Source organism: Passer montanus, unplaced genomic scaffold (genome assembly GCF_014805655.1).
Source record: "Passer montanus isolate IOZ18808 unplaced genomic scaffold, ASM1480565v1 scaffold27, whole genome shotgun sequence".
NCBI classification, from domain to species: Eukaryota; Metazoa; Chordata; class Aves; order Passeriformes; family Passeridae; genus Passer; species Passer montanus.
Window position 1 is genome coordinate 7046638 of NW_024367372.1, and position 11193 is coordinate 7057830.

Below are 11193 nucleotides of genomic sequence, written 5' to 3' on the forward strand. Positions count from 1 at the left end.
TGGAAGACCACAGTTTTATAAGAAAAGACTAACTTCATTGCATCATATTCTATTAAGTTATTTTTTTGTTTCTTTGGACAATATTTGACATGGTCCTTGTTTGCTTCTCTGTTGTATGTTGAGCTGAAATTAATTGCTAGCTACTACTTCTAGATCTTCCTTCTGGATCATTCCTCAGAAGACTTTATATCCTTCAGATTATTTCTCATCTGTATCTTGTATCCATCTGTTGTGCTGTACATTAAAATGACTGGAAATTTCTTTTAACTACTCTTTATTCATGCTGTTATAATTAAATCTAAGTCTCGATTAATCTCCTTTACATCTCCTGCACATTTAGCATTATCCACTGCCTTTGTCAGTATGTTACTCACTCTGTATTTGAGTTTGTTAATGAAGATGTTATGGAGGACCAAAGACTGTTCCCTCTGGTGCCATGGTAGGCACCTGTCCTCAATCATTATGCTGTGGTTTGTCATTATCATTTCATTGCCATATTATTCACCTATTTATCCATTAATGTTTATTTTCAATCCACATAACACCATTCTCCTCTAAGACAACTTCAATTAAATTTTCAAGTAAGGTTTTTTTCAGACACTGTATCAAATATTTTTCTGAAATTCAAATACATTACATGTTCCCCTTTCTCTTCATCCAGTAATTTTGCTGCTTTATCCAAATACACAGCCAAGGTTGTCTAGTAGATTAAGAAGGAATTTTTCAAAGAATTCAGGCATGTGGTCCATGTTCATGCAATTAGTACATATTAAAAATATAGCAATATTTTTTTGTGACTAAAAATATATTGCCAGGGTAAATCAAAGTAGTTTTTTCTCTACACCTTCATTTGCACCAGTTTCCAGTATTTAAAGGAGAATTATCTGAACTTCTACAGTGAAATGAACATGCACACACTTGCAGATGAAAACTCAAAAGACACGTTGGAAGAATTGGAATAATTTTACCATGCTACTGGCTTTAGATTATTAAAAGAATAGCTAGAACTTCTGTTGCTTAAAATTGAAATGCCTTGAAGAAGTGTTAGTGGAAAGTTGCTTGCACAAAGGAAATGTCTGATGACATACTCATTGTTATAATTTCTTAAATTCAGTGACTCTGGTTCTGCTGTTAATTGAGTGATCACAGAATTTTTTTTAAATACATTTTTAGAATGTTCTAAAATATTTTTTTAGTGTCGATCCAGAATTCTAACAAACTAATTAGTTCATTCAATGATAATCATTTTAAACAACAATGTTTCTATATTTGAAAATAGTTTTTATTTTCTTCAGTTTACATTATTTCCCTAACCCTTCATCAAATACTTTTAGAATGATAATAGCACAAAATATTTGTTAACTAAGATGATCTACCATGCACTTTATTTTGGAGTCTTGGCAGAACAGAAAAAGGAGAAATTTTTCTTTACTGCCTTCTTTTTCATAAGATGGAGAAACTCAACTGTCCTGTATAAGAGATGTGGTCAATATCATAACACCATGATATGGAGCCTGACTTTTACCAGGTATTAAAACCATGTGCTTCTCTTTAACCCATTGAGAAAAATAACCAGAAAATTGGCAAGTCCATATTGTGAGGAGTTTATTTGGTGGGGATCTACTGTCTGTCCATCTACCCATTTATCCATTCATCTGAAACTCTAAAGTGTCTTTTTCAGCACTTAGAAGCAGCTGAGTTTCTTTTCTTTTCTTGCACTGCATATGATTAGGGCTAAGAAAAACATGTAGTGCTAAAGTGGCAGTACAGACTCAGAGGAAAACCTGTCTCTGAAGAGCTGTCACGTACCATTTTGTCCAGGCTGCTCATCTAAACTCATGGAGCTAAATTTATTCCTGTTATAACTTCATGTCTTTATTACAATTTTGGCCCCTTATGCCTTCTTTCCACTCCAGAGGAAGCATTACTTCCCAGGGCATGGAGGATCACTGCAGTATCTACTCTGATCTACATTTTTGTGTGGTCTTGAGAACTTCTACTGCTTGTAAGAAAATACCTCACAGCCAGAGGACTCATGCACAGCTTATGCAATTGTTAAGGTTGAGCACCAGATTTTAAAAGTGACCAGAATGCTCACTGGTGACATACAATCCATACTAGATAAATTTTCAGCTTGCAGCTGGAGAGTTATGAGCTTCTGGGTTATCTGCAGTGAGTGCTCCAGCAGAAGTGGTGCATTATATTAACCATAGATCTAAGCAAGTTGAAACATGTTGAATCTTGAAATTTTTCAGTGATAAATGGGATTATTTACTTTTCTTAAAAATATTTACCCTATTTTCACACTGAACCAGTATACTGCGACTAAAACCACAGAAAATAACTGACATTCCACTGCACCCTGTAGAAATTATATGACCTCTTAGCAATATTTGGGATGCATAATGATCTAGTAAATCCACAATTCAAACCTATAGATAAGAAAAGGAACTCTTGGAAGAACTGCAATAACAGTTGCAATGAGTGCCATGTGAGTAAATGAATGGAAGGTAAGATTTTAAACGCCACTCCTTCAGTAATTCTGCAGTTTTGCAAATCTCAGCCAATTGATAACAGAAATGTGAACACTTTTTTGATTCAAATAAGAATAAAAAGAAAATTAATAGTTTGTTATGTTTTTTTAGGAAAAAATATAATAGAGCATATTTAGAAATCTTACATTTCTTAGGACAGGCAGGCAAGCTTCAGACTTTTAGATAAGGGTGCTACTGTGCATTCTCATCAAATTTCTAGCGAGGTACTCAGCACTGTCTTTCATTTATCAAGGACCAAATGTTGCCACTGTCACTCTCACTGAGGACTACCTTATTCCACAAGTGATCTGTTTGACTTAGTGTCAGAATTTGCCTCTAATTAAGGATGTTCTTGTGATTAAAGCACAAGGTGCATGTCAAGAGACTTGTCTCCTCTGGGCTTGTGAAAATCAGGAAATACTTCCAAACCAAACGTTAAAGTCTCATGTTAAAGCAGGATGCCTCTCTTCTCTAATACCAAAACAAAAAACAAACAAACAAACAAAAAAAGAGTCTGATTTCCAAGGGCCATAGCATTTCCCAGTGAGTTAAACTGCAAGAGACAAGTACTGGGCTGTGTGCACATACATCATCATTTGTCACTTGAGAGTAATCTCAAGACCTTAAGTACTAGAAACACAGGGTGCTGGCTGAAGGGATAGAAAGGAAAGAACTCTGAGGAAGTAATTGATCAGATATAAGAAGATGGCATAATTCCAGACTGCAGATTAATAGAAAATTGCAAAAATATCTATTAATGATCACCTGTGTCTCTTTGTTCAATGAGGTATGTTTTGAAATATATTCCTCTGTACTTTCTTGAACTGTTTGGATATCCAGTGCTGTATTCAGTCACTGTCACTTTAGGACAGAAACTGGGATTTGGGTCTGAAATTATGCAGTTCAAGTATGAAAAAACTGTAGGCAAAACTGAGACTGTCGTATAATAGAACAAATAATAATTCCATTTTTTGTTGTTTACATATACTTTTAATTAATGTAAACAGTAAAGTAATATGAACAATATAAACAAAATATAATATAAACAAAAAAGTAATATGAACAATATAAAGTTATATAAACAGTAGTCCTAGTAAGTTGATTCTCATTAAAAGCCATTCCTGAACAGAATTTCTCCTAGCAAATGGCTGTTGTTTTCATCACGTAGGGATTTCCCCCCTGCTCAGAACATGCCAACTCCTAGCTGCAGCTTCAGCCAGCAGCATTTTCTACTGCAGATGAAAATGGTGAAATCTGAAAAGGGGCTGGAAGTGTTTAAAATATCCATGTGAGCCAGAAAATTGATTGGAGATCATAGAGTAAGGCAAATCTGCATAAAATGTAAATTGAAAGATAACATGCATGAACAGGAGACAACATGCTTTATGTGCTGAGAGAATGTAGTTTGTCTTATGTGGATCATTCTAGGACTGATTAATGACTTTGACTTTTCAGTCACAAGATCCATTTCTAAAACCAACAGAAGTATTAGGTGATCATTGATTCTCCCCTTGGCTGATGGTAATGATTATCAAATATTAGCATGCTGTCAGTCTCTATTTAAAGCTCTTCAAGAATGAATTAAACATGGAAACTAAATAACCTTGAACCCTCCTTCAAGATCCCATTAAGATACAGTAGCACATGAGCTACAGGTAAACACTGTGCATGCCATGAAATGAAGAGATTCAGTATTCCATGCTAAGTCACATTCCAGAGGAATTAAATAATTGACGAGTGAGTGGGAGGAAGGGAAGGGATAAATAGCCATAAACATACAGGGGGTAAAATTTTAAAAACACTAGCACATTCAAGTAATAGGATATACTGATGGGTATCTTCAGTCTCACATGCTGTTATGAGTACTACTGTTGTGTAGATTTAATTGACCCTATTTGACTGTTGTTTATTCAATTGAGTCTGTAGGTGTCTAACCATAGATCTTACATATTTAATTGGTTAATTTATAGCTGAAGTTGCAGAGGTACTTTTCTGGTATTTCTGGTGTCTGTTTCCTTCCCTAATATATTACTGAAAGACTGATAGCAAATTAAAAAAAAAAAAAATCTTTCAAAAGCACAAATGGGAATTGACTGTCCAAAACATATTGACTCACAACAGAATTTACGTTAATATCACACCACTGGGATCTTGAAGATTTGCTCCTGACAGAGCCCTATCATTTGATGCCATCTCTTGAACAAAGTGGGGGCTACCAATATGAGATAGGTACTGGCCCAAGTTTGCAGTGAAGTTGATGTATCAAAGCTACATCTTGCCACATTTCTGGAAAATACATGCATGCATAAAAATTTGTTTAATACAGACATAAAGCCAGCAGGAAAATCGTAGTGCTGGTGTTGATCTGTACAGTTGGTTTTTTTCTTCCATTTGCTTTCTTTCATTGGAGTTTTACATGTATGCACTTGACTAGGGATTAATAGGTTTGTTAACTGAGCCAGGATGGAGATCTGGAGAGGGAGAGAGAGGGGAGGGAAAAGAAAAAAAATAAGAAAGGGAGAAAGAAAGAAAAACAGCCTGCAGACAACTTGAACAAGCGAATTTTCTTGGCTCAAGCTTTGAAGATAAAGCAGTGCCCTAGGGACTGTGGTAAATATAAGCTCTCGATTAGGCATCAGGCACAAACTGACCAGCCTCCAATCAGATTTGTTCTAAAGTGTTTCATTGGAGCAGCAATGTGAGGATGTCTTTGTCATTTTAAAGTCACACTGGTTTATTTTTTTCATTTTTCATTTTCAGTTCAGGAGAATACAACTTTGATTAGCAATTTCAGCTCAAATGAGGTTTATTTACATTGGCTATTTTATTATACCATAGATGTATTTCACTGTCTATATGTGAACTAATTATTGGGCTTTATTGCCATTTGGCTTCATGAAAACCCTCTGAATTCCTCATTAAACAAGGCTGTGTCTGAAACAAAGAATGCTACTGCAGCAAACCTTCACCTTCTACTGTCTCTTATTTTTACTGTGACTTTCATATGGCACCATAGTCTTCACAGCTGGGAGGCTGTTCACAGCAGCAGAGTTTCTGTCCTGAGACAGATATCCTGGAACCTATAAAAAGGCTTTGAGGAAACTAGAGGCTTGATCCCAGTTTAACAGGATCCCAGTTTAACAGGATCCCAGTTTAACATGAGGGACCAGTGACCTAATGGCCTAAAGAGCCTGATCCTTCCCTATCCTCCAGCTTCTGGAGACAAGAGTGAGTCAGAGAAGAGGAGAATGAACATATGAACCTATTTTCCAGCAGCAGGAAAAGACTGAGAAATGCTGACTAACTCTTGCTTAGCAGCTGTGTTGGGGTGGAATTAAAAAGCTTTACCTGTTTAATTATTGGGATCTTTCCATGTGAAATGCTTAAGATTCAACAATGCATGCATGCCCTCAGCCTGCACTGAAAGTCAGCTAAGTTAGGTTATATCACCCTGAATTTTCCTTTAGTAAAATGCATATATGAACAGAAGCCTCAGGGCCTAGTGAATGCCCAGTAACTTTTAAAGCCATGGCAATTTAATACCAAATCACCCCCTGGTTGAGCTTGGCATCAGCTGAACTGACCCTTCAGGTCTTATGTTGATCATGTTGGTAAGGCTTGGGCCCTTGTTCTGAGGATTTAGGAAAGTAATTACCTACCTGGAGAAGGACTGTACAACTGAATTATTCCAGATTGGTCACTGCAAGAGGGCTATTGAAATAAACATTCGTGGAAACTACATAATGGGATGTGACAAGGCCTCATTTAAACTGTAAGTCTAAAGATTAAAGCCCTGTTGTTTGGCATTTTCAGTCACATAATAGAGTTTTTTCTATGTACAGTACTTATCTTGTCTCTATCTCTCTAGTGTTTGAGCACCTCCCAGACTTTGATGTTTATCTCTCTCTGTGCAATTTCAAGTATTTCTACCTCCATTTCACAGAGTAACAAGAAGTGGGATAAGGTCCAGGGTCACACAGGAAGAGTGAAGCTTAGGAAGGAACAGAATGGTGACCCAGGCATAGCACACCATCCTTTAGCCCTTCTTGCCCCTTTGTTTTCCTGCACAGATTTTGAGACTATCACTGAGTTTCTCCCTGGGACTGCTCACTAGAAAGGACAGGAAGATACTTGTTTAAAATTTCACAGCAAGGAAGAGAGGGCTTTGGGTGGTAAGCAACCTTATCATGGGGGTTCATCAAAAAACACATCAAGGTTTAATTGTTTTTCAACTTGAAAACCCAGACAGTCCATGCACTTTAAAATTTGTAATTATGTTACAAAACTTAAGGAGATAATATACAGGGGGGAAAAATACTTAAAGGGTGCATGGGAAGGAATTGCTTTCCTGTAATGAACAGCATATATTCAAATAAATGAGGGAAATTAAGAAAAAAAACCGAAACTACAAAATACCTTTAAAAGTCATAATGCAAGAGTTTTTGAGGATATTTTTTTAATACAAGCAAAGAAAGTTTCAGTCTTCCTTCTTTTTTAACCTGTGCCAGCAGTGGCTGATGATGTGCCATTCTAGCTTATCCCTTTATGATCCTTTCCGTCACAGTACCATGTAGTGTCAGAGATTAAGGGGAAACAAAGATCTCTTTGTTTGCAGTCAAATAACAACAGCAAAAGTAAATAAAAGGTTGATAGGTCCAAAAGATGATAACAAGCCAAAGTCTTATATATGTTTCATTCAAGAAGCACTGAATCAGGTGATACACTTATTAAGCACTCATGCTTATCCTGCTATCTTCCCCAAGACCCTGGATTCATTCCCACTATAACATGTATATTCCACATTTGTACCTCCTGGTGCAGATTTGTTGGGTGCTCTTAGCAGATTTTAAGCAAGAAAAGTCCCTTTTTTGAGTGCTTCTGAGCTCAACAACTTTTGAATATAAATTAAAAGGATTGTGACAGAACACAGAAATAATTTGCCTGAGACAAATTTTGGGATTTCAACCCATTTTTTTGAACTCAGCGACAAAACAGAGCTTCTCCTTCAGTACAGATCTTACAAACTGGAAGTAGGTGTTCCCACATTTAATCATGGTATGTAGTCTCTTGAATTAATTTTAATTTTCAATGTTGTATGCCAGAGGAAAATCAAGTCCAGTATGTCTATCCTACACTCATTATTGACTCAGGCATAATTCATATTGGTTTGAGTCAGTCTGAGTGGATATTTTTACTTATTACTCATCCCACAGTAATTTCTATCACTAACCTCTCCAAGTATCAGTAATGAGAAAACCTTCACAACAGCTTCTCTAGGCAGCATTCATGATTCTATGAATATTTTACATTTTTCTAGTGCTTAATATTTCCAAATTCCATACACACTAAGATGACCAGATTCAAATTACAAGGTCAAACTTCTGTATTGCTGCTGTATGTTTTTCATGTTGCACTGTTGCATTTCTGAATTTCTTTCCCCTTTCATTACTCTGCAGTCTTTAACACTGACACTGAGAGAACTACTTCCATCTCTTTCTGTGTTCCACTGAATCATGTAAATTCCCCTTTGCTGTAGTAAATTGTTATTTGCATGCCTTGACACTTAAATTGTTAAATAGGCATGAATTTTGCCCCTCAGTTTTTTTATTCTCTGACTTCCTTTTAAAGGCCTTCTGGAGACCCCAAAATTCTCATCTCAAATGACTGGACCATCTTGCTGTCCATAAAGGGAAATATTGACATCGTAATAAATGATCAGAGGAAACAAAAGTTTCCATCTCTTGTACCTATGACAATACTTTCCCAAGATCATTATTCTCATCTAGGAAGGTTATGAAATGCCTCATTAAGAGGAACACCCTTTATAGGCATTAGAAGGTCTTTATTGTAGCTCTTGTTCTCACCTATCTGTTCTTGGAATGGCTTTAGCTGTGGTTTACAGCAAAGATTGCTCAACACTTGAATACATATATCTACTCAAATTAAAACCTATCAGTGTATCAGTATGGAAAATTATTTCTAATGTGGAATTCTTCTGAAGAAGTCATAGGACAAATCAAAGAAATGTACTACATAGGTTGATAACAGGAAAGCATTCAAGGAAGTTGTAGACATGGATAAGAGTTTTGTGACTCACAGTGATGTTGCTGAACCACAAGCATTCAAAAATATTCATTCTGTGTTCATAGCTGCCTTCTCATTTGCCAAGTGGTTGTATCTAACCTTAAGCCTGGACACTGGAGCCATGTTTCCAGGGAGGCAGGTAGCATGTCTGAGGCAAAGCTGAGTCCTGAGGCAGCTGAGGTCTGACATCTTTAATGTGCTCAGTTCCATCCACAGCTGGGCTATGCAGGTCATGTGTTGGAAAGGTGATGTGAAGGTCATGTGGTGGCATACACATGCATAAGATACACAGCCTCTCTGGCAGCCAGAGAACCAAGGAGTCTGTCTCTGTCTAGTTGTCTGAATAAAGGGTGTTTTATCCTCACATGCTCCTGTCTCTTTTCCATGGCAAGGGGGACTTTAGTGATGGGGTCAAACAGCTGTCACATATTGCACAAACCTACAATGGGTAATGGATACAGTTATACTTCATGTAGATTAGTCACACCCAAAGAAAACTTGCTTTTAAAGTAGGAATGAAAAGGAAAAACATTCTTTGGTCCTTTTTCTCTTTTTTTCTTGAAAAAATTTTCTTGACCAAAATGATCATATTAACATTGTTCTCCACAAAATAATGTGCTTATAATGCTTCTATAAATCCTGCCTGGTTTCCATTGTAAGCACAGGGAAAATTAAAAATTATTTCAAGTAAATCAGGATAAGAACTAGGATTTGCAATGGATAAGAATCTGTCTAACACTTTGACAAAGAGTACAGTACTGTACACAAAGTGTAATGCAATAGCTCCCTTATTTATTCCTGTTTTGCAGAAAGCAGAAACTGTTCTTGCCATGCATTACCCCTATTATGTTCCTTCTTGGGAACCTGAGACCTTTTGAATCTATCTTCTGAACCATTTTAATATGCAGCAGAACAAAAGGATCACAGTGTCACTGATGAATACATCGCAAAGCCAAAACCATAATTACAAATAGCAAATGGAAAATGTATGCAGATAGATAGATTAAAAAAAGTACCATATGCAAGCACAAAAATAATATTTTTTCACCATATTTATGTTAGTTAAACTTCTCTCCCCCCTCCCCCCTTTTTCTTTCCCCTGGCTCCTCTCAAAGAAATCTTTCTTTCAATAGTCTCTTCAGACATGGAAAGGGACACCAAGGGGAAGGAAGAATCAGCTTTCATTGATGCCGTGACTAAGGGCCATGGTCTTGGCCTAGACCCCTGACCCTCATGTCTGTAGCATTATACACAGTGTCTGGTGTGATCAGCCCAACCTTGTTATTCAGCTTTTGTACTGTGCATATTTAATTTCAAAACACATTCCAATGGCAGCGGGGAAAAATTCGCCCTCTTTTAAGTGTATGATTCACCAGCTCTTTAGAGTCAGTTGGTGGCAGATGGGCAAGTGTGAAAACTTCTATTTGTGATCTCACACTATATAATGAGCACAAGCCACCACTGGAATCTCGGTTTCTGCATGGAGAGCCCTGTGCACTCACTTCCCTCTCAGAACTGGTTCTCTTATCTTTTGCCACAGTGGGACCTGTGCCAGGGGGCCTGGGCAAGGTCACTGTCCCTTAGAAGCATCCCAAGGAGTACCTCAGGTTTTCTGGAGCTCCCTGCACAAGCTTTTTGCCAAGCCAACACACTCCTGCAGGGCACACTTTGCACTTTGTGCCTTGTAGGGCCTGACACACAGGCTCTGCCTTTCCACCCTGTGTGTACCTTTACCTCAGAATACAAGAAATCTGCTCTCTGCCACTCCTAATCAACTGCATTATAAAGCAGCAGTCCAGTTTCTAAAGTGTTCTTGTATTTGCAGCCATAAACCCTCCAACTTTTGCACAAAGTAGATTCCATCTCTTCTGCAGTCTTTAAGTCAGAGAGGTTTTCACCAGAGTTTTCCACCAGAGCAAAGCATCTGGTTTCATCTGGACATGAAAGCTCTTAGTGCACACCCTCTGTGGGTGAGGCTAACTTTCAGCTGAAATTTTGACAGAAAAGATGAAAATAGTGAGAATTCTAGAGAAACTACATAGAATGAAATTTGTCAAGTCATAACTTAAAAGATTAACATTATGATTCTTGGTTCTTACATATGAAGAATACAAAAAATCTTGTTCAATTTCTCCACTGGAAATGAATTAATACTCTCCAGTTAAAATAAGAGCCTTGTAAAAAGTTGACCAATAATGGAATGTGAACTTTTCTGAAAGTGAAAACAATTCATGCTTCTGAATTATTTTTATTGCTGGTAGTTATTATTATAATGCACTGCTTTGTACAGGGTAACCAAGTACCAGAATTTGAGTCTGCAAGACGCTATACCAATAACAAAGGAAATAGTCTCCATTCCAGTGATCTTGACATTTCTCTGATAGGATCCAGAATATTTAAGTGATAAATAAAGAGAATGAAATGACAATAAAAGAAGTTGTTATGGCATCTGTACCTCAGCTTGCTTTGCATCTGACCAGTTTCAGGGAAGGAAATTTTATTTTCTCTTTCTGAGTCTTCATCTCCTTATAATTTTTGGCAAGGACCAGAGACCTAATCTTGTGAAGTGCTGAAT